This window comes from Phyllobates terribilis, unplaced genomic scaffold (genome assembly GCF_046119375.1).
Source record: "Phyllobates terribilis strain yellow unplaced genomic scaffold, ASM4611937v1 Scaffold_3__8_contigs__length_932513732, whole genome shotgun sequence".
Lineage (NCBI taxonomy): Eukaryota > Metazoa > Chordata > Amphibia > Anura > Dendrobatidae > Phyllobates > Phyllobates terribilis.
Genome location: NW_027362763.1, coordinates 668,332,171 through 668,355,156, shown reverse-complemented (window position 1 = coordinate 668,355,156; position 22,986 = coordinate 668,332,171). Strand labels below are relative to the sequence as shown.

General features: G+C 46.6%; 1 protein-coding gene across 1 annotated transcript in view; it reads right to left on the bottom strand.

The window, feature by feature from the left end:
* Positions 1-14,586, bottom strand: part of LOC141257321 (uncharacterized) — a 112,418-nt gene extending 97,832 nt beyond the window's left edge. Inside the window, exon 1 of the mRNA XM_073671760.1 lies at positions 14,452-14,586. The gene's annotated coding sequence lies outside the window, so the exon portion shown is untranslated. The remainder of the gene's footprint in view (positions 1-14,451) is intronic.
* Positions 14,587-22,986: the final 8,400 nt, after the last annotated feature.

Genomic DNA, 22,986 nt, shown 5'->3' with positions numbered 1-22,986 from the left:
TGTGTGTCCCTCTCAGTAATATAGGCTGGATGCGAGGTCTATGTGTGCCCCTCCCAGTAATTCAGGCTGGATGCAAGCTCTATGTGTGCACTTCCCACTAATTTAGGCTGGATGCGAGGTCTATGTGTGCTCCTCCCAGTAATATAGGCTGGATGTGAGGTCTATGAGTGCTCCTCCCAGTAATATAGGCTAGATGCGAGGTCTATGTGTGCCCCTGCCAGTAATATAGGATGGATGCGAGGTCTATGTGTGCCCCTGCGAGTAATATAGGCTGGATACGAGGTCTATGTGTGCCCCTGCCAGTAATATAGACTGAATGCGAGGTCTATGTGTGTCCCTCTCAGTAATATAGGCTGGATGTGAGGTCTGTGAGTCCCTCGCAGTAATATGGGCTGGATGTGAGGTCTTTGTGTCCCTCTCAGTAATATAGGCTGGATGTGAGATCTGTGTGTCCCTCTCAGTAATATAGTCTGGATGTGAGGTCTGTGTGTCCCTCTCAGTATTATAGGCTGGATGTGAGGTCTGTGTGTCCCTCTCAGTAATATAGGCTGGATGTGAGGGCTGTGTGTCCCTCTCAGTAATATAGGCTGGATGTGAGGTATGTGTGTCCCTCTCAGTAATATAGGCTGGATGTGAGGTCTGCGTGTCCCTCTCAGTAATATAGGCTGGATGTGAGGTCTGCGTGTCCCTCTCAGTAATATAGGCTGGATGTGAGGTCTGACTGTCCCTCTCAGTAATATAGGCTGGATTTGGGGTCTGTGTGTCCCTCTCAGTAATATAGGCTGGATGTGAGGTCTGTGTGTCCCACTCAGTAATATAGGCTGGATGTGAGGTCTGTGTGTGCCTCTCAGTAATATAGGCTGGACGTGAGGTCTGTGTGTCCCTCTCAGTAATATAGGCTGGATATGAGGTATGTGTGTCCCTCTCAGTAAAATAGGCTGGATGTGAGGTCTGTGTGTCCCTCTCAGTAATATAGGTTGGATGTGAGGTCTGTGTGTCCCTCTCAGTAATATAGGCTGGATGTGAGGTCTGACTGTCCCTCTCAGTAATATAGGCTGGATGTGAGGTCTGACTGTCCCTCTCAGTAATATAGGCTGGATTTGGGGTCTGTGTGTCCCTCTCAGTAATATAGGCTGGATGTGAGGTCTGTGTGTCCCACTCAGTAATATAGGCTGGATGTGAGGTCTGTGTGTGCCTCTCAGTAATATAGGCTGGATGTGAGGTCTGTGTATCCCTCTCAGTAATATAGGCTGGATATGAGGTCTGTGTGTCCCTCTCAGTAATATAGGCTGGATGCGAGGTCTGTTTGTCCCTCTCAGTAATATAGGCTGGATGCGAGGTCTATGTGTGCCCCTCTCAGTAATTCAGGCTGGATGTGAGGTCTATGTGTGCCCCTCCTAGTTATTTAGGCTGGATGCGAGGTCTATGTGTGCTCCTCCCAGTAATATAGGCTGGATGCGAGGTCTATGTGTGCTCCTCCCAGTAATATAGGCTGGATGCGAGGTCTATGTGTGCCCCTGCCAGTAATATAGGCTGGATGCGAGGTCTATGTGTGCCCCTGCCAGTAATATAGGCTGGATACGAGGTGTATGTGTGCCCCTGCCAGTAATATAGACTGAATGTGAGGTCTATGTGTGTCCCTCTCAGTAATATAGGCTGGATGTGAGGTCTGTGTGTCCCTCCCAGTAATATGGGCTGGATGTCAGGTCTGTGTGTCCTTATCAGTAATATAGGCTGGATGTGAGGTCTGTGTGTCCCTCTCAGTAATATAGGCTGGATGTGAGAGCTGTGTGTCCCTCTCAGTAATATAGTCTGGATGTGAGGTCTGTGTGTCCCTCTCAGTAATATAGGCTGGATGTGAGGTCTGTGTGTCCCTCTCAGTAATATAGGCTGGATGTGAGGGCTGTGTGTCCCTCTCAGTAATATAGGCTGGATGTGAGGTATGTGTGTCCCTCTCAGTAATATAGGCTGGATGTGAGGTCTGTGTGTCCCTCTCAGTAATATAGGCTGGATGTGAGGTCTGTGTGTCCCTCTCAGTAATATAGGCTGGATGTGAGGTCTGACTGTCCCTCTCAGTAATATAGGCTGCATTTGGGGTCTGTGTGTCCCTCTCAGTAATATAGGCTGGATGTGAGTTCTGTGTGTCCCACTCAGTAATATAGGCTGGATGTGAGGTCTGTGTGTGCCTCTCAGTAATATAGGCTGGATGTGAGGTCTGTGTGTCCCTCTCAGTAATATAGGCTGGATATGAGGTCTGTGTGTCCCTCTCAGTAATATAGGCTGGATGCGAGGTCTGTGTGTCCCTCTCAGTAATATAGGCTGGATGCGAGGTCTATGTGTGCCCCTCCCAGTAATTCAGGCTGGATGTGAGGTCTATGTGTGCCCCTCCTAGTAATTTAGGCTGGATGCGAGGTCTATGTGTGCTCCTCCCAGTAATATAGGCTGGATGCGAGGTCTATGTGTGCTCCTCCCAGTAATATAGGCTGGATTCGAGGTCTATGTGTGCCCCTGCCTGTAATATAGGCTAGATGCGAGGTCTATGTGTGCCCCTGCCAGTAATATAGGATGGATGCGAGGTCTATGTGTGCCCCTGCGAGTAATATAGGCTGGATACGAGGTCTATGTGTGCCCCTGCCAGTAATATAGACTGAATGCGAGGTCTATGTGTGTCCCTCTCAGTAATATAGGCTGGATGTGAGGTCTGTGAGTCCCTCGCAGTAATATGGGCTGGATGTGAGGTCTGTGTGTCCCTCTCAGTAATATAGGCTGGATGTGAGATCTGTGTGTCCCTCTCAGTAATATAGTCTGGATGTGAGGTCTGTGTGTCCCTCTCAGTATTATAGGCTGGATGTGAGGTCTGTGTGTCCCTCTCAGTAATATAGGCTGGATGTGAGGGCTGTGTGTCCCTCTCAGTAATATAGGCTGGATGTGAGGTATGTGTGTCCCTCTCAGTAATATAGGCTGGATGTGAGGTCTGCGTGTCCCTCTCAGTAATATAGGCTGGATGTGAGGTCTGCGTGTCCCTCTCAGTAATATAGGCTGGATGTGAGGTCTGACTGTCCCTCTCAGTAATATAGGCTGGATTTGGGGTCTGTGTGTCCCTCTCAGTAATATAGGCTGGATGTGAGGTCTGTGTGTCCCACTCAGTAATATAGGCTGGATGTGAGGTCTGTGTGTGCCTCTCAGTAATATAGGCTGGACGTGAGGTCTGTGTGTCCCTCTCAGTAATATAGGCTGGATATGAGGTATGTGTGTCCCTCTCAGTAAAATAGGCTGGATGTGAGGTCTGTGTGTCCCTCTCAGTAATATAGGTTGGATGTGAGGTCTGTGTGTCCCTCTCAGTAATATAGGCTGGATGTGAGGTCTGACTGTCCCTCTCAGTAATATAGGCTGGATGTGAGGTCTGACTGTCCCTCTCAGTAATATAGGCTGGATTTGGGGTCTGTGTGTCCCTCTCAGTAATATAGGCTGGATGTGAGGTCTGTGTGTCCCACTCAGTAATATAGGCTGGATGTGAGGTCTGTGTGTGCCTCTCAGTAATATAGGCTGGATGTGAGGTCTGTGTATCCCTCTCAGTAATATAGGCTGGATATGAGGTCTGTGTGTCCCTCTCAGTAATATAGGCTGGATGCGAGGTCTGTTTGTCCCTCTCAGTAATATAGGCTGGATGCGAGGTCTATGTGTGCCCCTCTCAGTAATTCAGGCTGGATGTGAGGTCTATGTGTGCCCCTCCTAGTTATTTAGGCTGGATGCGAGGTCTATGTGTGCTCCTCCCAGTAATATAGGCTGGATGCGAGGTCTATGTGTGCTCCTCCCAGTAATATAGGCTGGATGCGAGGTCTATGTGTGCCCCTGCCAGTAATATAGGCTGGATGCGAGGTCTATGTGTGCCCCTGCCAGTAATATAGGCTGGATACGAGGTCTATGTGTGCCCCTGCCAGTAATATAGACTGAATGTGAGGTCTATGTGTGTCCCTCTCAGTAATATAGGCTGGATGTGAGGTCTGTGTGTCCCTCCCAGTAATATGGGCTGGATGTCAGGTCTGTGTGTCCTTATCAGTAATATAGGCTGGATGTGAGGTCTGTGTGTCCCTCTCAGTAATATAGGCTGGATGTGAGAGCTGTGTGTCCCTCTCAGTAATATAGTCTGGATGTGAGGTCTGTGTGTCCCTCTCAGTAATATAGGCTGGATGTGAGGTCTGTGTGTCCCTCTCAGTAATATAGGCTGGATGTGAGGGCTGTGTGTCCCTCTCAGTAATATAGGCTGGATGTGAGGTATGTGTGTCCCTCTCAGTAATATAGGCTGGATGTGAGGTCTGTGTGTCCCTCTCAGTAATATAGGCTGGATGTGAGGTCTGTGTGTCCCTCTCAGTAATATAGGCTGGATGTGAGGTCTGACTGTCCCTCTCAGTAATATAGGCTGGATTTGGGGTCTGTGTGTCCCTCTCAGTAATATAGGCTGGATGTGAGTTCTGTGTGTCCCACTCAGTAATATAGGCTGGATGTGAGGTCTGTGTGTGCCTCTCAGTAATATAGGCTGGATGTGAGGTCTGTGTGTCCCTCTCAGTAATATAGGCTGGATATGAGGTCTGTGTGTCCCTCTCAGTAATATAGGCTGGATGCGAGGTCTGTGTGTCCCTCTCAGTAATATAGGCTGGATGCGAGGTCTATGTGTGCCCCTCCCAGTAATTCAGGCTGGATGTGAGGTCTATGTGTGCCCCTCCTAGTAATTTAGGCTGGATGCGAGGTCTATGTGTGCTCCTCCCAGTAATATAGGCTGGATGCGAGGTCTATGTGTGCTCCTCCCAGTAATATAGGCTGGATTCGAGGTCTATGTGTGCCCCTGCCTGTAATATAGGCTGGATGCGAGGTCTATGTGTGCCCCTGCCAGTAATATAGGCTGGATACGAGGTGTATGTGTGCCCCTGCCAGTAATATAAACTGAATGTGAGGTCTATGTGTGTCCCTCTCAGTAATATAGGCTGGATGTGAGGTCTGTGTGTCCCTCGCAGTAATATGGGCTGGATGTCAGGTCTATGTGTCCTTATCAGTAATATAGGCTGGATGTGAGTTCTGTGTGTCCCTCTCAGTAATATAGGCTGGATGTGAGATCTGTGTGTCCCTCTCAGTAATATAGGCTGGATGTGAGGTCTGTGTGTCCCTCTCAGTAATATAGGCTGGATGTGAGGTCTGTGTGTCCCTCTCAATAATATAGGCTGGATGTGAGTCTATGTGTCCCTCTCAGTAATATAGGCTGCATGTGAGGTCTGTGTGTCCTTTGCAGTAATATGGGCTGGATGTGAGGTCTGTGTGTCCCTCGCAGTAATATAGGCTGGATGTGAGGTCTGTGTGTCCCTCTCAGTAATATAGCTGGATGTGAGGTCTGTGTGTCCCTCTCAGTAATGTAGGCTGGATGTGAGGTCTTTGTGTCCCTCTCAGTAATATAGGCTGGATGTGAGGTCTGTGTGTCCCTCTCAGTAATATAGGCTGGATGTCAGGTCTGTGTGTCCCTCTCAGTAATATAGGCTGGATGTGAGGTCTGTGTGTCCCTCTCAGTAATATAGGCTGGATGTGAGGTCTGTGTGTCCCTCTCAGTAATATAGGCTGGATGTGATGTCTGTGTATCCCTATCAGTAATATAGGCTGGATGTGAGGTCTGTGTGTCCCTCTCAGTAATATAGGCTGGATGTGAGGTCTGTGTGTCCCTCTCAGTAATATAGGCTGGATGTGAGGTCTGACTGTCCCTCTCAGTAATATAGGCTGGATGTGAGGTCTGACTGTCCCTCTCAGTAATATAGGCTGGATGTGAGGTCTGTGTGTCCCTCTCAGTAATATAGGCTGGATGTGAGGTCTGTGTGTCCCTCTCAGTAATATAGGCTGGATGTGGAGTCTGTGTGTCCCTCTCAGTAATATAGGCTGGATGTGAGGTCTGTGTGTCCCACTCAGTAATATGGGCTGGATGTGAGGTCTGTGTGTCCCTCGCAGTAATATACGCTGGATGTGAGGTCTGTGTGTCCCTCTCAGTAATATAGCTGGATGTGAGGTCTGTGTGTCCCTCTCAGTAATATACGCTGGATGTGAGGTCTGTGTGTCCCTCTCAGTAATATAGGCTGGATGTGAGGTCTGTGTGTGCCCCTGCCAGTAATATAGGCTGGATGCGAGGTCTGTGTGTGCCCCTGCCAGTAATATAGGCTGGATGCGAGGTCTATGTGTGCTCCTGCCTGTAATATAGGCGGAATGCGAGGTCTATGTGTGCCCCTGCCAGTAATATAGGCTGAATGCGAGGTCTATGTGTGCCCCTGCCAGTAATATAGGCTGGATATGAGGTCTGTGTGTCCCTCTCAGTAATATAGGCTGGATGTGAGTTCTTTGTGTCCCTCTCAGTAATATAGGCTGGATGTGAGGTCTGTGTGTCCCTCTCAGTAATATAGGCTGGATGTGAGGTCTGTGTGTCCCTCTCAATAATATAGTCTGGATGTGAGGTCTGTGTGTCCTTATCAGTAATATAGGCTGGATGTGAGGTCTGTGTGTCCCTCTCAGTAATATAGGCTGGATGTGAGGTCTGTGTGTGCCTCTCAGTAATATAGGCTCGATGTGAGGTCTGTGTGTCCCTCTCAGTAATATAGGCTGGAAGTGAGGCCTGTGTGTACCTTTCAGTAATATAGGCTGCATATGAGGCCTGTGTGTCCCTCTCAGTAATATAGGCTGGATGCGAGGTCTGTGTGTCCCTCCCAGTAATATAGGCTGGATGCGAGGTCTATGTGTGCCCCTCCCAGTAAATTAGGCTGGATGTTGAGGTCTATGTGTGCCCCTCCCAGTAATTTAGGCTAGATGCGAGGTCTAGGTGTGCCCCTCCCAGTAATTTAGGCTGGATGCGAGGTCTATGTGTGCCCCTCCCAGTAATTTAGGCTGGATGCGAGGTCTATGTGTGCTCCTCCCAGTAATATAGGCTGGATGCGAGGTCTATGTGTGCCCCTGCCAGTAATATAGGCTGGATGAGAGGTCTATGTGTGCCCCTGCCAGTAATATAGGCTGGATGCGAGGTCTATGTGTGCCCCTGCCAGTAATATAGGCTGGATGTGAGGTCTGTGTGTCACTCTTGGTAATATAGGCTGGATGTGAGGTCTGTGTGCCCCTCCCAGTAATATAGGCAGGATGTGAGGTCTATTGTGCCCCTCAAAGTAATTTAGGCTGGATGCGAGGTCTATGTGTGCTCCTCCCAGTAATATAGGCTGGATGCGAGGTCTATGTGTGCCCCTGGCAGTAATATAGGCTGGATGTGAGGTCTGTGTGTCCCTCTCAGTAATATAGGCTGGATGTGAGGTCTGTGTGTCCCTCTCAATAATTTAGGCTGGATGTGAGGTCTGTGAGTGCTCCTCCCAGTAATATAGGCTGAATGTGAGGTCTATGTGTGCCCCTCCCAGTAAAATAGGCTCGGATGTGAGGTCTGTGTGTCTCTCCCAGTAATACAGGCTGCATGTGAGGTCTATATTCTCCTCCTGGTAATATAGGCTGTAGTGTGGGAAAGACTAAGTGAGACACAAATGGATGAGGGTAAGGAAGCCCAGACACTAGGGAAAGGGGAAGTGGAGACCCCTAGGCAGATCTAATAGCAGCCTGCCTACCCTACCATCCCTATATTGGTTTCACACCAATTGCCGAGCAGGAAACCTAAGCCCTGTATATCCCTGGATAGGGAGGGAGGGGTGAGCACTTGTCAGTCCCCACTATAAACTAAAGACAGCAAGGGAGACAAACAAAGGGGGGAAAACTTAGCTTGAGCTGACACAAGAGAGATAACATCAAACATCCTGAAAGGGCATCAAAGGTAGCCAACTGCTATAGCTCCAAGCCTTCACAAGGGAGAATGAGAATATCACCGGTGACACCGTGAACCAGACTGAGTTTATAAAAATCCAGACTAGGGTGTGTCAATCAGAGCAGGAGGGAGGTTGCTGCTGGGTCCAAAAGTCAGAAGGATTAAGAAGGCGTCTGCAATGCCAAATGCAGTGACCTTCTGCTGCCAGATGCAGAGCGACTGTCTATTACATCTGACACACCCATGAAAGTACCCCCCTTTCTACGAGTGGTCTCCCGACACTCAGGACCAAGTTTCTCAGGATAAGAAGTGTGGAATGAACGAAGCAGCCTGGGGGCATTCACCTCTGATAGGTTTTCCTGAAATCCACATCCTTTCCTCTGGACCATAACTCTTCCAGTGCACCAAGTATTGTAGGGAACGTTGTTGGAGACGAGAATCTACAATCCTCGAAATGTGAAACTCCAGATTACCATCAACCATTATTGGGGGCGGCGGTAGAGGTGAGGACTCAAGAGGTTCCACATATTTCTTGAGCAGAGACCTGTGAAATAAATGGTGGATCTTAAGGGCCTGTGGTATCTCAAGACGAAACGCTGCTGGGTTAATGACGGCGGTTATTTTATAGGGACCAATAAATCTAGGTCCCAGCTTCCAAGAAGGAACCTTCAACTTGATATTCCTGGTAGACAACCACACAAAGTCATTCACATTCCGGTTCGGACCTGGCAAGCGTTTTCTGTCAGCCATACCTTTGTACCTGTCTCCCATGTTCTTCAAATTACTCAGACCCTCCCCCGCCACACCGAGGAGAGCAACGAAGCAAAACGTTCCTCCTCAGGAACTCCCGAAGCCCCTCCCCCACTAAAAGTACCAAACTGTGGATGGTAACCGTATGCACCAAAGAATGGTGACCTGCAGGTAGATTCTTGATGATGATTATTAATAGCAAATTCTGCCAGCGGTAAGTAGGATACCCGATCCTCCTGATTTTTGGAGACAAAACACCTGAGGTAAGTCTCCAAATTCTGATTAATGCGCTCAGTCTGTTCATTTGACTGAGGATGGAAGGCAGAGGAAAAGGACAGCTGCATGCCCAGTCGAGAAGAGAATGCCTTCCAGAACTTGGAAACAAACTGAGTCCCCCCATCTGACAAAACATCGGAGGGAACCCCGTGAAGCTTCACAATCTTATTTATAAACACCTGAGCAAGAGTCTTGGCATTCGGAAGTGCCGGTAATGCTATGAAGTGAACCATTTTACTGAACCTATCTGCAACCACCAAAACCACAGTTTTGCCTGCAGATATCGGTAGGTCAGTAATAAAATCCATGGACAAGTGTGTCCATGGCCTGCTAGGAATAGATAGCGGAAGAAGAGGACCAGACGGACGGGTATGCGATACTTTAGAACGTGGGCAAATACTACAAGCCGATATGTGTTCAACCACATCCCGATGCAACCCCTGGCCACCAAAAACAATGAGAAAGGAGGTCTGCAGTTGCCTTACCACCTGGATGACCAGCAAGCACAGAGTTGTGATGTTCCTTAATTACTTTGCGGTGCAAATTAGATGGTACAAATAACCTTCCTGAAGAGCAGGAGGCAGGGGCGTCCCCCTGAGCCTCCCAACACCTCACCCTCCAGTTCAGGGTAGAATGCTGAAATGACTACCCCTTTCTGTAATATCGGGGCAGGGTTCTCATGGTCACCACCACCAGGGAAGCTCCGGGACAAAGCTTCAGCCTTGACATTTTTGACCCCTGGACGGAAAGTGACAATAAAATTGAACCTAGTAAAAACAGGGACCATCTGGCTTGCCTAGGGTTGAGACGTTTAGCTGATTGAAGATATGACAGGTGCTTATGGTCAGTGATAACAGTAATAGGATGGACAGCCTCCTATAACCAATGTCGCCATTCTTCGAACGCCAATTTAATCGCCAAAATCTCCCTATTACCCACGTCATAATTTCTCTCAGCCGAAGATAATTTCTTAGAAAAGAAAGCGCATGGACGCCATTTTCCAGGGGATGGACCCTGGGACAACACAGCTGCAACCACCAAATCCGATGCATCAACTTCCCCAATAACGGATTGGGAACCATCGGGTTGACTGAGTATAGGTGTCGTGGCAAAACAGCTCTTTAGGGAGGAAAAAGCCTGCAGGGTGGCATCCGACCATTTGGAAAAATCAGACCCCTTCTTAGTCATGTCAGTAAGGGGTTTCACTACAACAGAGTAATTTTGGATGAATTTCCGGTAAAAATTAGTAATGCCCAGAAAACGTAGAGCCTTCAGGTTCTCGGGACAGTCCCAATCAAGGACAGCACGGATCTTCTCCGGATCCATCCGAAAACCCGAAGATGACAACAGGTACCCCAAAAACTGCACCTCCTGGACGGTGAAAACACATTTTTCCACTTTGGCATAAAGTTTGTTGCCCCTTAATATCTGAGGCACCTGTCTAACATGCCCCCGATGTGTCTCAAAATCAGGTGAGTAAACCAAAATATCATCCAGATAGACCACCACAAACCTCCCCACCAATTGATGGAAAATATCATTAATGAAATGTTGGAACACCGCAGGTGCATTGGTCAGACCGAAAGGCATAACCAGACTATTGAAATGCCCTTCAGGGGTATTGAATGCCGTTTTCCATTCATCTCCCTGTCTGATTCTAACCAGATTGTAGCCTCCCCTTAAATCCAACTTGGAGAATACCTTAGCTCCAACAACCTGGCTGAACAAATCTGGAATCAGAGGAAGAGGGTATGGATCCCGGATGGTAATTTGATTTAATTCCCGGAAATCTAAACAGGGACATAGAATGACATCTTTTTTCTTCACAAAGAAGAACCCTGCTGCCACGGGCGAAGATGAGGGTCTGATATGTCCCTGCTCCAGACTTTCCGCAATGAAATCCTTCATAGCTTGTCTCTCAGGGCCAGAAAGATTATACAGTCTGGACTTTGGTAGTTTAGCTCTGGGGGTTAGGTTAATAGGACAGTCGTAAGCACGATGAGGAGGCAAATCCTGACACCCCTCTCAGAAAAACGTCCTCAAAACCAGACAAAAATGCAGGTATGGTCTCTGTAGAGACTGTAGAAATGGAAATGTTTAAACTATTGTCATGGCAGTAATCTCCCCACTCAATGATCTCCCTGGATTGCCAATCCACCAAAGGATTATGTTTCACCAACCAGGGTAGACCCAAAACAATTGGGGTGGGAAGATCGTCCAGGACATAGCAAGGAATTATCTCACAATGGACCGACTCCACCCTCAGTTTTACACCATATACAATCTGAGTCAGAGCTCTCTGTGCAAGTGGTGCTGAGTCGATGGCGAAGATGGGAATGGGTTTAGCTAAAGTACAGCAAGCAAGACCATGAGTTCTCACAAACTCAGCGTCATTCATGCTGACTCCAGCTCCACTGTCAACAAATACAGAAATTTTCTCGGTTTTGCTCTCTAGCACCACCTCAGCTGTCAGGACAACCGGGAACTACAGGTTGATGATAAATGCACCCCTTGCTTATCCAACTCCAGACTACCAAGGGTTAATCCAATTTCCTTTTGCTTAGGAATCAAAGGACAGGCCCCAATGAAATGTCCATTTTTTCCACAAAAAAAAACACACGCCCTTCTTTTTGCAGATCTCCGGAGAAATGTATGAAGGCACCCCCTAACTGCATGGGTTCTTCCACCTCCCCCCGTACTGGTTCACCGCCAGACCGCCATCCCCTGCAAAGGAGCATTACCCCGAAAAGAAGGCTCCGGAGAAGGTGGTCTCACCCACCTATCCCGAAGGAACACGTACTGTATAGCCAATGACATGGCAGCCTTCAAGGACTCTGGGGTTTCATACACTGAGAAAGCATCTTTCAACCTTTCAGTAAGACCCTGACAAAATTGGATTCTAAGAGCTGGGTCATTCCATTTTGTATCAGTTGGCCATCTGCGGAATTTCGGAGCTGTATGTCTCCACTGACTGATTTCCCTGATGAAGGCGACACAACCTGGACTCAGCCAAGGAGATTCGGTCACGGTCATCATAAATGAGGGCTAGAGCCCCGAAAAACCCCTCCACAGACTGGAGACAAATCAAACCCTGCGGCAAAGAGAAAGCCCAGGATTGAGGATCTCCTTGCAGCAGTGAGATCACAATTCCCACTCGTTGCTCCTCATCTCTGGAGAAGTAAGAACGAAGTTTAAAATACAGTTTGCAAGCTTCCTTGAACACAAAATTTGTCCCTACCTCCTGAAAACCTATCCGGGAGGGCAACCTTGGGTTCAAGCTGGACCGGCCTACCTGCAGAGACCCCAACATTAGGGACCTGCAGCTGCTGATGTTGCTGCTCAACCTCATAGCAGAGGTCAGTCACCTCCAGAGAAAGCCTGTGCAGCTGCTCTGACAGCTCAGTAATGGGATCCATGAACCAAGAAAAAAAAAAAAAACACACACAAAAAAAAAAAAAGTGTCAGTATTTTTTTCTCTACATATGCACGGCTGGTCATAATGTCACGCAAAGTGTGGGAAATACTAAGTGCAACACGAAGGGATGAGGGACAGAAAGCCCAAACACTAGGGAAAGGAGGAGTGGAGACCCCTAGGCAGATCTAATAACACCCCTGCCTACACTACCGTTCCTATTGTGGTTCCACACCAATCGCAGAGCAGGAAACCTAAGCCCTGTATATCCCTAAAGCTAGGCCCTTGATAGGGAGGGGGGGTGAGCAGTGTTCAGTCCCCACTATAAACTAAAGACAACAAGGGAGACAATCAAAGGGGGGGGGGAACGTAGCTTGAGCTGACACCAGAGAGATAACACCAAACATCCTCCAAGGGCACCAGAGAGGAAGCTAGTCGACTGCTATAGCTCCAAACCTTCACAAGGGAAAATGAGAATATCACGGGCGACTCCCTGAAGCAGACTATAAGAACCCAGGCCAGGGTGTGTCAAACAGAGCAGGAGGGAGGTTGCCGCTGGGTCCAAAAGTCAGAAGGATTAAGAAGGTGTCTGCAATGCCAAACGCAGTGACCTTCTGCAGCCAGATGTAGAGTGACTGTCTGTTACATCTGACACACCCGTGACAGGTGGATGTAAGCTATCTATTTCTCTCCCAGTAATATAAGCTGGATATGAGGTCTATGTGTGCCCCTCCCAGTAATATAGGCTGGATATGATGTCTGTGTGTGCCTCTCCCAGTAATATAGGCTGGATATGAGGTCTATGTGTGCCCTTCCCAGTAATATGGGCTGATTGTGAGCTGTATGTGTCTCTACTAGCAATATAGGCTGGATGTGAGGTCTGTGTGTCTCTCCCAGTAATAAAGGCTGGATGTGAGGTCTGTGTTTCTCTCCAAGTAATAAAGGCTGGATGTGAGATCTGTGTGTCTCTCCCAGTAAAATAGGCTGGATGCGAGGTTTGTATGTCACTCCCAGTAATATAGGTTTATGTGAAATCTGTATGTTTATTCCAGTAATATAGGTTGACCTGAGGTCTGTGTGTCTCCCGCAGTAATATAAACTGGATGTGAGGTCTGTGTGTCACCAAATACTCCCAGTAATACAGGCTGGATGAGAGCTCTGTGTGTCTCCTCCAGTAGCATAGGATTTATGAGAGCTCTGTGTGTATCCAACGTACTGCTGTCCTCAACTGCTTTCATCTATCCTCATCTGTTTTCTGTGCCCTTTAAGACTATGTTCACACTTTGACATTTTATTCACACATATTCCATTTTTATGAACAGACAAACACCTTCGATATAAGACAATTTTTCATTCTTTGTTTTTTCCTCCCGTTTTTTTTTTCCCCCAAGAGCCATAACTTTTTAAATTTTCAATCAATATAACCAGATGAAATTCTTTCACTGGACGAATTGTAGTTACGAATGACACCATTCATTTTACCGTATCGAGGACTGAAAAACGAAAAAGAAAATTCCAAGTGGGGTGAAACAATTCCATCATTGTTTTTCCGGGTTCTATTTTTTACAGAATTCGTTGTGCAGTAAAAAAAAAAAAAATTCTCTCGCAACAAGATTCTCCACGTCAGTACAATTACGGTGATACCAAACTTATATAGGCTTTTTTTTTTTTTTTTTTTTATATTTTAGTAGGGAAAAAATTAATTCATTATAGATTTTGAGAGACCCGGATGTAAATGGATGCTGTGATAATAAATATGTTCATTATTATCTTTTTTTTATTTCTCCATTTTAAATCTGAGGAAAGCGGAGGGGTGATTTACATTTTTACATTTCTTTTTATATATTTTTTTTTTTTTAGTCCTCCTAGAAAACTTTTAACCTGTGATTGTTTGATCGCTTATACTATATACTGCAGTACCTCAGTATTGTGGGACATAGCATAAATCGCAGTCTTAATGAATTGCCTCTGACATGTAGGACTATATACACACATACTATAGACAGATACACAAGCTCCTGATTCTGAACCCCCCCCCCCCTCCTCTCAGTATTGGGCTATTGTCTCCATAGGTGAGAGGCTGCCCCCTGCTGGCTGTACATCACCTATAGAACAACTGCGCTGTAAGAAAACAACAAGAGAAAAAGCCCCAAATAAGTATTGGGGGCCGACACCGACAATAGGTCACACGTACCCCGACCATCCGCTGCTCCTGATAGATACAGGACCTGTGATGATGTCACCACCGTGCGATCAGTTACGTATATGGACTAGATGTAAGGGTTTGTGCTTACAGGACCTTTCATGAGATCACATGACAGGAAGTGCTGCCTCTATTGCTCCTCCCCTGATCACATGACCATGAAATCAAAGGTCCTGTATTCACTGGAATACCTCAGCTCCAGAAAACAGCTCAGCGATATCGTCCGTTCTCTCCCTGTGTTATATACGGAGACGGTTCCTTACGGTTTCGGTCTTTTGTGGTGATGGGATGTCTCCGACTTATAGAAACGATTATTTCAGAAAGCTTTTATTTATTTGCTACCTCACAGCCTGGAATTTCACTGGTTATTTATTGCGGGTTTCCATCAGTTTATGTAAAGAACATGCCTAAAACTGTGAACATTTTGGTTTTCTTTTTATTGTGAAGCAAACAACCAATACGACAAAATAACAGAAAACTTCAAAAACTTCAGTGTGCATAACTATTCACCCCCCTAAGATAGTACTTTGTAGAGTCTCCTTTGGGGCAATTACAGCTGAAAGTCGCTTTGGAGAAGTCTCTACGAGCTTTCCACATCTTGCCACTGGGATTTTTGCCCTTTCCTCAATGCAAAACTGCTCCAGCTCCTTCAGGTTAGATGGTTTCCTCTGGTGAACAGCAATATTCAAGTTTGACCACCGATTCTCCATTTACACATTTCCCATTAAACTGCTCGAGTGTTGCTTTAGCAGTATGTTTTGGGTCATTGTCTTGTTGGAAGGTGAACCTCTATCCCAGCCTCAAATCACTAACAGACTGAAACAGATTTTGCTTAAGAATATCCCTGTATTTCGCACTATTCATCTTCCCTTCGACTCAAACCATTTTCCCTGTCCTTGCTGCCGAAAAACTTCCACACAGCATGATGCTGCCATCACCATGTTTCACTGTGGGGATGGTGTTCTTGGAATGATGAGCTGTGTTGGTTTGGCACCAGACATAGTGTTTACCTTGGTGGCTAAAAGTTCAGTTTTGGTCTCATCTGACCACAGCACTTTCCGCCATACACTGAATGAGTATTCACCTTTTAAAAAAATAGTCACATGTATTATTTGTTGTTTTTCTTACACTATTATTAAGTACAGTTGATCTTGGCAAGTCATATATGTATACACCATCAGCAGACTCATGTGAAACAAGACAGTGGGCACAAACATGGTGGATTTGAAGTATGGTCAGAAATAATTTCTTCATGTAACTCTTTGTTTGCGGTCTGGTACGCAGAAGCTTTGTGACTGCATTCATTTCAATGAGCCCCCATGTAAAGGCCGCCCACTGATAAACATATGATGGGATAAGAAGGATCTATTTATCGGCAGTAAAAAGAAAGCATCTCCGATTGCAGTGGCGATGTTAGTTTTTTCAGTTGAAGAAGCAACCCAAAAAAGGAGACATGACCGACTGGTGCTTTGACCAAAATAATTTATCTCACCAAAAAGCCGACAATCAGTCGTTACAAAACAACTACCGTGTTCTTCGGACTATAAGACGGACCATAATACTCGCCTAGGTTTTAGAGGAGGAAAATAGAAAAAAAAAATGATAGCAAAAAATGTGATCATGATGCACTGTTATGGGGGGAGGGGGTCTGCTGCTGAGTGCTGATATTGTTATAGGGGTAATGTCCCCCAATTCTGTACTAATATCCCCCATACTGGTATATATGTGGCATCCCGGTACCCGTCCTACTGCTGCTAAATAAGACAGTTGTAGTGTGGTAGTAGATTTGTTCCATTGTGTGTACTGAGTTAGGGGATATAATACATTGCATTGTAAATTGTACTTTCCTGCCATCTGCCGGCCAATGTGTGTATATGAAGTAACGATTATTCTCCTCACAACAGGTGGCCTTAGCAATGGCTGGGAGGAGCCTCCCAGCTCAGGGCTCTCTGACTAAAGCACTGGTACAAACCATGTGTGGGTGGTTCAAGCTGCCTAGGGAAGATATAGGAGAGACGTTATTCTCTCAGAGAAAAGTTTTCAATGCCAGTCTACGCTGAGGGGACATTTTTCCTCACATAATCTCCTTCACAATAAGAGTGAAGTGTCTTCTAGTCAGGAGAGATAACGCTGTACATGGACTCTCCTGCTCTCTGGTTATCCTGTTTTGCTTCTAGCCTGGACCAGATCCATGTGGCTGCCACGCCACCGACTTTGCTTAAACCTGCCCCCTGCGAGAGGGAACGGTGGGCTAAAAACTGTGAGTAGTGTGTTGTCCACAGAGAGCCAAACTGTGAAGGTCCCTCCATCAGTGTAATATTTCTTGGACTGTGCATAGCATTTCCTGTACTAGCAAGTGAAGAGAACTCTGCTCCAGCCGCCCTGGACAATAACAATGCTTGTCTCACGAGGAGGAAACCATTACTTTCATATGCGCAATATACTGTGAACTTTGCCAGTAAGAGAGACTGTACCCCGTTACCTCATTCAGTAAAATTGTCAGGTTTACAAGTTCACCTGCGTGTCTGGCTGCTTGAGATTGCACAAACATCACGGGTACTCCAAAACCTGCACCCCGACACCCCCGCTACAGGACTGCCCCCGGGGGGTCCTATACCATCCAAGTGCCACCTCCCGCTTTTGAAATTGTTGTGGACATGAGGGAAGTGTTGAAGCGTCCAGCGACCCACTTCACCTACCGTGACATCATTATCTGATGCCAGTGAGACTACACACCCCAGCTGGCCCTTCTACATCTGGCGCCTCCACAGTGGCCCACCACAATTTGTGGCGTCACGCACAGGATTCATCTGTGTGCCTGTACCAGAGACTCTGTCCGATTGTGAGCAGTCACCGCAGCATCTATATCGTGAGTGAAGCCAGCGACAACAGCCAAGTTGGTGCTAGCAGCCCTGCTGTGCCAATCGCGTGCAACATGCCGCTCTCTGTCCCATTTTATCCTGGAACACCCTGGTTGCCACGCTACAAGGGGGAGCCGCACACCTTCAGGGACTTCCGTGACAAGTTGCTGGCTTTCTTTCTGTTTTACTCCCTCTCTCCAGAACAGCAAGTGCAGATCCTGATGGGTCAGCCTCAGGGTGCTGCTTCCAGGGAAGTTCGATCCTGGCCCTCAACAGAGAAGAAAACGCCTGAGAAAATCCTTGCGAAACTGAAGGATGCCTTTGAGGTTACATCCATCTCTGAGGTGAAGATGAGATTCTTTACAGATGACATTGCCAGGTATTATGCGAGCTACACAAGCTGCGCAGACTCCTCCTGTGGACTCCAAGGCATCCCTTGAGTTACATGTAGATGACTTTGCCAGAGGACTCAAACAAGTCTCTCAGCAGATCAAAAATCTGATTATTTCACCTTTGTGCTCCAGGGAACAACCCAAGGAGAGAATTCTCTCTCCTGAGCCTCCACCAAGAAGTCTACCTCCAGGCAAAGCTGCTCGCCGTAAGAGACCTTTCTGTCAGCACTGCCACAGATATGGACACACCGAGGTCCAGTGCTATCAGTTAAACGGGCCACCCCTGAGGCTGAGGACCTCCCCTCGGGAGGAAGAAGAAAAGGTCCAAAGGGAGAATCCATGTGGGTGCCTCGCTTCATCTCGCCCTGCCCGCACATAACTGTCCTGGTAAACGGTGTCCCTCTGGAAGCTCTCGTCGACATTGACTCACAGGTAACTACTTTACAGAAGCGAGCATATCTTGAACATTGAGACTTTAGTGACTTAAATAACCCTCCAGATGTCTGGATGAACATTATAGCTAGTAATGGTCAACCCATACCTCACCAGGGTTACTGGGAGCCCACTATTTGGATTGGGGACATTAAGCTCCAAAAACAGGGTGTCATTGTAACTGATGTAGAGGAGGATTAGGGTTTTACTGTAACAGTGCTAGGCATGAATGTTCTTAGAAATTATTTTCCAGAAGTGTTGTCTGCCTTTCCTGCCTCTCTCCCTAGAGCTACATCTGAGCAGCGGACCATTCAGCATGCCATCCGTATGCTTGTCGCCCAGCAGAAGTTTGCAAATAGCAAGGGTGAAATTTGTCGTGTCCGTATCCGAGACACCCGACCGGTGATTCTACAGCCTAGTTCAGAAACCATGGTATGGTGTCGTGTCCGACCAGGTATTGAAAATCAAGACTATCAGGCTCTCCTCGAACCAATCCTGCTGGAAGGACAACCATTAGTGAAAGCTGCTCGCAGCCTTGTAACTGTCTCTAACGGAAGAGTGCCAGTTCGACTGATTAACTTAAGTGGCGCACCTGTTAACCTTCACAAATTTCATCCAGTAGCGCAGTTGTCTCAACTCTCACCAGAAGACATCATCTCAAGTGAAGTAACCGCTAATCAACATTCTACCCAAGCTGCCCAAGACAGTAAGAAGTTACTTCAGACCCCTGGTGGACTGAGCTGAATGTGGGAGATGTCACTACTCCAGTAGAGAGAATAAATGGAGTTCTGAACATTGCCAAACAATATTATCAAGCATTCATTAAGCACCCATTGGATTTCGGTAAGAGTACTCTGATTCAGCCTTGAATCCTAACAGGTGATCATCCTCCCATCAAGGAGCGACATCGTCCCATACCACCTGTGAAGTACCAGCATGTCAAGAAAATGCTTCAAGACATGAAAGAGGGTGATGTCATATGTGAAAGTCAAAGCCCTTGGGCCACACCGCTGGTCCTTGTGAAAAGAAAAAAAGATGGCTCCATCCGTTTCTGCGTGGATTACCGCAAATTGAACAACATCACACACAAGGATGCCTATCCCTTGCCACGAATTGAAGAGACCCTGACTGCTCTTGGATGTGCCTCCTACTTTTCTACTCTTGACTTAACCTGCGGATACTGGCAAGTTCCCATGGCGCCAGAAGACAGAGAGAAGACTGCCTTTAACACATCAATGGGGATTTTTAAATTTAACTTTATGCCTTTCGGGCTTTGCCATGCCCTTGCTACGTTCCAAAGGCTAATGGAGAGATGTCTTGGCCACAAAAAATACCAGAGTGTCCTCCTTTACCTTGATGATGTCATTATCTATTCCCAGACATATGAAGACCACAATCACCATCTGTCTGAAGTCTTCAAGGTACTAAGCCAACATGGCCTCAAAATCAACCCTCCAAATGCCACTTGCTAAAATCACAAGTCAACTACCATGGACATCTGGTAAGCGCGGAAGGGGTACAACCTGACCACGACAAAATTGCTGCAGTTCAAAACTAGAGAACGTCCACTACCGTCAAAGAAGTCCAAAGCTTTTTGGGATTTGCAGGCTACTATCGCCACTTTATTCCTCACTTTGCTCAAGTGTCTGAACCACTGAGTTGCTACGGGGATGTCCCCAAGAGAATTACAACCGAAGGCTTCCAGTAGACTGGACAAATCGTCAAGAGCAAGCATTCCAAACACTGAAAGCCCTTCTTACCCAGCCACCTATCCTGGCCTATCCTGATTACACTCAGCCATTCCTTTTGTATATAAATGCTAGCCTCCAAGGGCTAGGTGCTGTTTTGACCCAGGTCCAGGACAATAAGGAGAGTGTGATTGCTTATGCCAGCCGCAGCCTCAGAGCAACTGAGAAGAATGACAGCATCTACAGTTCGTTCAAGCTTGAACTGCTTGCACTTGTCTTGGCAGTTGCAGAAAATTTCAAGGATTACCTGGCTGCCACGCCCTTTACTGTCTACACAGACAATAATCCGCTAGCGCACCTGGATACTGCCCGGTTAGGAGCCATGGAACAACGGTGGGCTTCACGCCTAGCGAACTACAAAGTCACAGTCAAATACCGCAGTGGCAAATCAAATGTCAATGCCGATGCGTTGTCCTGGCTGCCTGTTGGAGAAGAACCACCCCGAGATGACATCTGGGAAGAGGTAGAAATGCCTCCTTTCTACTCAAGGTTTGCCCAACAGAGTGTCATCACTGCCTTTGCTGAAAAGGGAGAATCTCATTCCAAGCCACCTGTTGAACCTCTTCAAAAACCTTCCCTGTGGAAGAAGTTACAAGAAGAGAACAGAGTCATGGGAGAACTCCATGACTTCCTTACTACTGGAAGAGTTCCAGCCCGGCTATGACAAGTTCATCGTGATGTGGAACTTACCCACCTCTGGAGACAGAGAAAACGCCTATTTATCCACCAAGGGCTCATAATGAGAAACACTTTGAACCCTGTCTCAGGCGACAGACTTCACCAAATAGTCATTCCCAGGAGAGATGCACAGGACATCCTTGAAGCCTATCATGATAGCTCTGGCCATTTCGGTGTCCAGAAAACTGAAGCTACCATCCGCCGAAGGTTCTACTGGGTCTGTATGAGAGGAGACATTGAAAGTTGGTGCCAAGAATGTCCCGCATGTATCATCACAAAAGATGGATACAGAGATCAAAACGCGCCCCCTACACCCTATCAAGTCACAAAAAAGAGGAGAAATTGTTGCTCTTGAACATGTGAAATTGGGCCCAACTCACTCTGGCTATATATATGCCCTCACAATGGTGGACCATTACACAAAGCTTGCCGCTATTGCTCCTGTGAAAGATCTTACAGCCAAAACTGCAGCTGAAGTCTTCTATACCGAGTTCATCCAACACTATGGATGTCCAGACCACATCCTCACTGATCGCAGACCTGCCTTTGAATCTCAACTTTTCCAATAGCTGTGCAAGTACAGAGATTGCAAGAAACTGCGTATCACTGCTTACCATCCCCAAGGTAATGGACTATGTGAAAGAGTGAACCAAGTCATCATCAGTATGCTGCACACTGCTTCTTCCACCAAGGGAACTGAGTGGCCTGAGATTCTGAAAATCTTGTCCATATCTACAATATCACCACCCATTGCTCAACTGGTCTTACTCCATTTTATCTGATGTTCTGCCGACAAGTTCAGTTGCCTTCAGACTTGGCTCTAGGTGTACAAGTACCTGACACCATTAATCCTTTTCCAAAAATGGACTGGATGATTGAACACCGCAGACGCATGGCAGAAGCCAAGGAAATTGTTGATTCTCGCATGGAAGAAGCACGAAGAAGCTTGCCAAGCATGCCAGGCCCCTACAAATTGGCGACCAAGTCTGGCTCCAAAACAACCATCGGACTGGAAATTTGGGTCCACTTTGGTAAGTTGAACCGTACACAATAACTGCTATATCTTTCCATCGTCTGATGTGTACGAGATATCCAAAAATTGGTTGGAAACCCCAGACGGTACACAGAAACCGCCTAAAACTGTGTCTCAAGGAAGAACTCCTGAGAGAGTCACCACTACCCAAGTCAACTTTGATTGGAACACAGAATCCTACAGATTCATCAGAAAGACTGCCGAGCCTCGCTGAACTTATCTTTGCTCCACAATTTGCATTTCCTGGCTATTGCCAGTTCATTCCTACCTCAACAGAGAATACTTTTCTTCCACCTGAAGAAACCACAGAACCTGAACTAATCTCCAGCCAGTGGACAGTTCCGTTGAGGTGCTCTGAGCGGATTACCAAAAGTATCCTACCTGCTCGGCAGAGGGACTAGTTACTTCACCATTTATCCTTCTTGAATGATATGCCCTCTTAGCATTTACATACCCAGATTTACCAGATTAATATGTGTTCTTTTTTTTTGTTAATATAACAGTTCAAGGACTGTGCCTGGCTCACAAAGCCAAAAAATCCTAAACTTCATTAACCCCATAACCCCATTTACATGTAACATTACTAAAAATGTTGTTTATGCTCATGTTTATCTACTATTGCACTTTTCCTAGCTATGGACATTTACATCAAATGCCTAGAGACTCTATTCCCAACGATGTTTCTGAATATTTCTCATGTTCACATCCTACTTTGGTTTTACTAGTAATTATTCCATTTTGCCATGCACTTATGTATAACACTTTTTCCTCTGTATCAACTTTGTCATTTGTACAAGGCTTCACCCTCCAACTGTTCGCCGAGGACAGCTTTTCTTAAGAGGGGAAGTTTGTGGCATCCCGGTTCCCGTTCTACTGCTGCTAAATGAGACAGTTGTAGTGTGGTAGTAGATTTGTTCCATTGTGTGCACTGAGTTAGGGGATATAATACATTGCATTGTAAATTGTACTTTCCTGCCATCTGCTGGCCAATGTGTGTATATGAAATAACGATTATTCTGCTCACAACATGTGGCCATAGCAATAGCTGGGAGCCTCCCAGCTCAGGGCTCTCTGACTAAAGTTTATAAACAGCAGCCAACATGTCAAATAACCAAAAAAAAGCAGGTTAGAATCCCGGATAACCAGGCCTTACCCAGACAGCCTACTCACAGCATATATAAAACCAAACAGAGACTAGGAGTATAAATGGCTTACAAAAGAAGATTGTTTATTAATAGATAAATATACAGTACAAAAATACATTTTAAATATCATAAATGTAGGAGAAGAGGAAAAAAAGTGCAAAGTGTCTAAACCAAGGTCCCCAAAAGTTCACTGCATCCCATCCGAAATGCTGAGGAAGTTGCGGCCATCAAAATTTC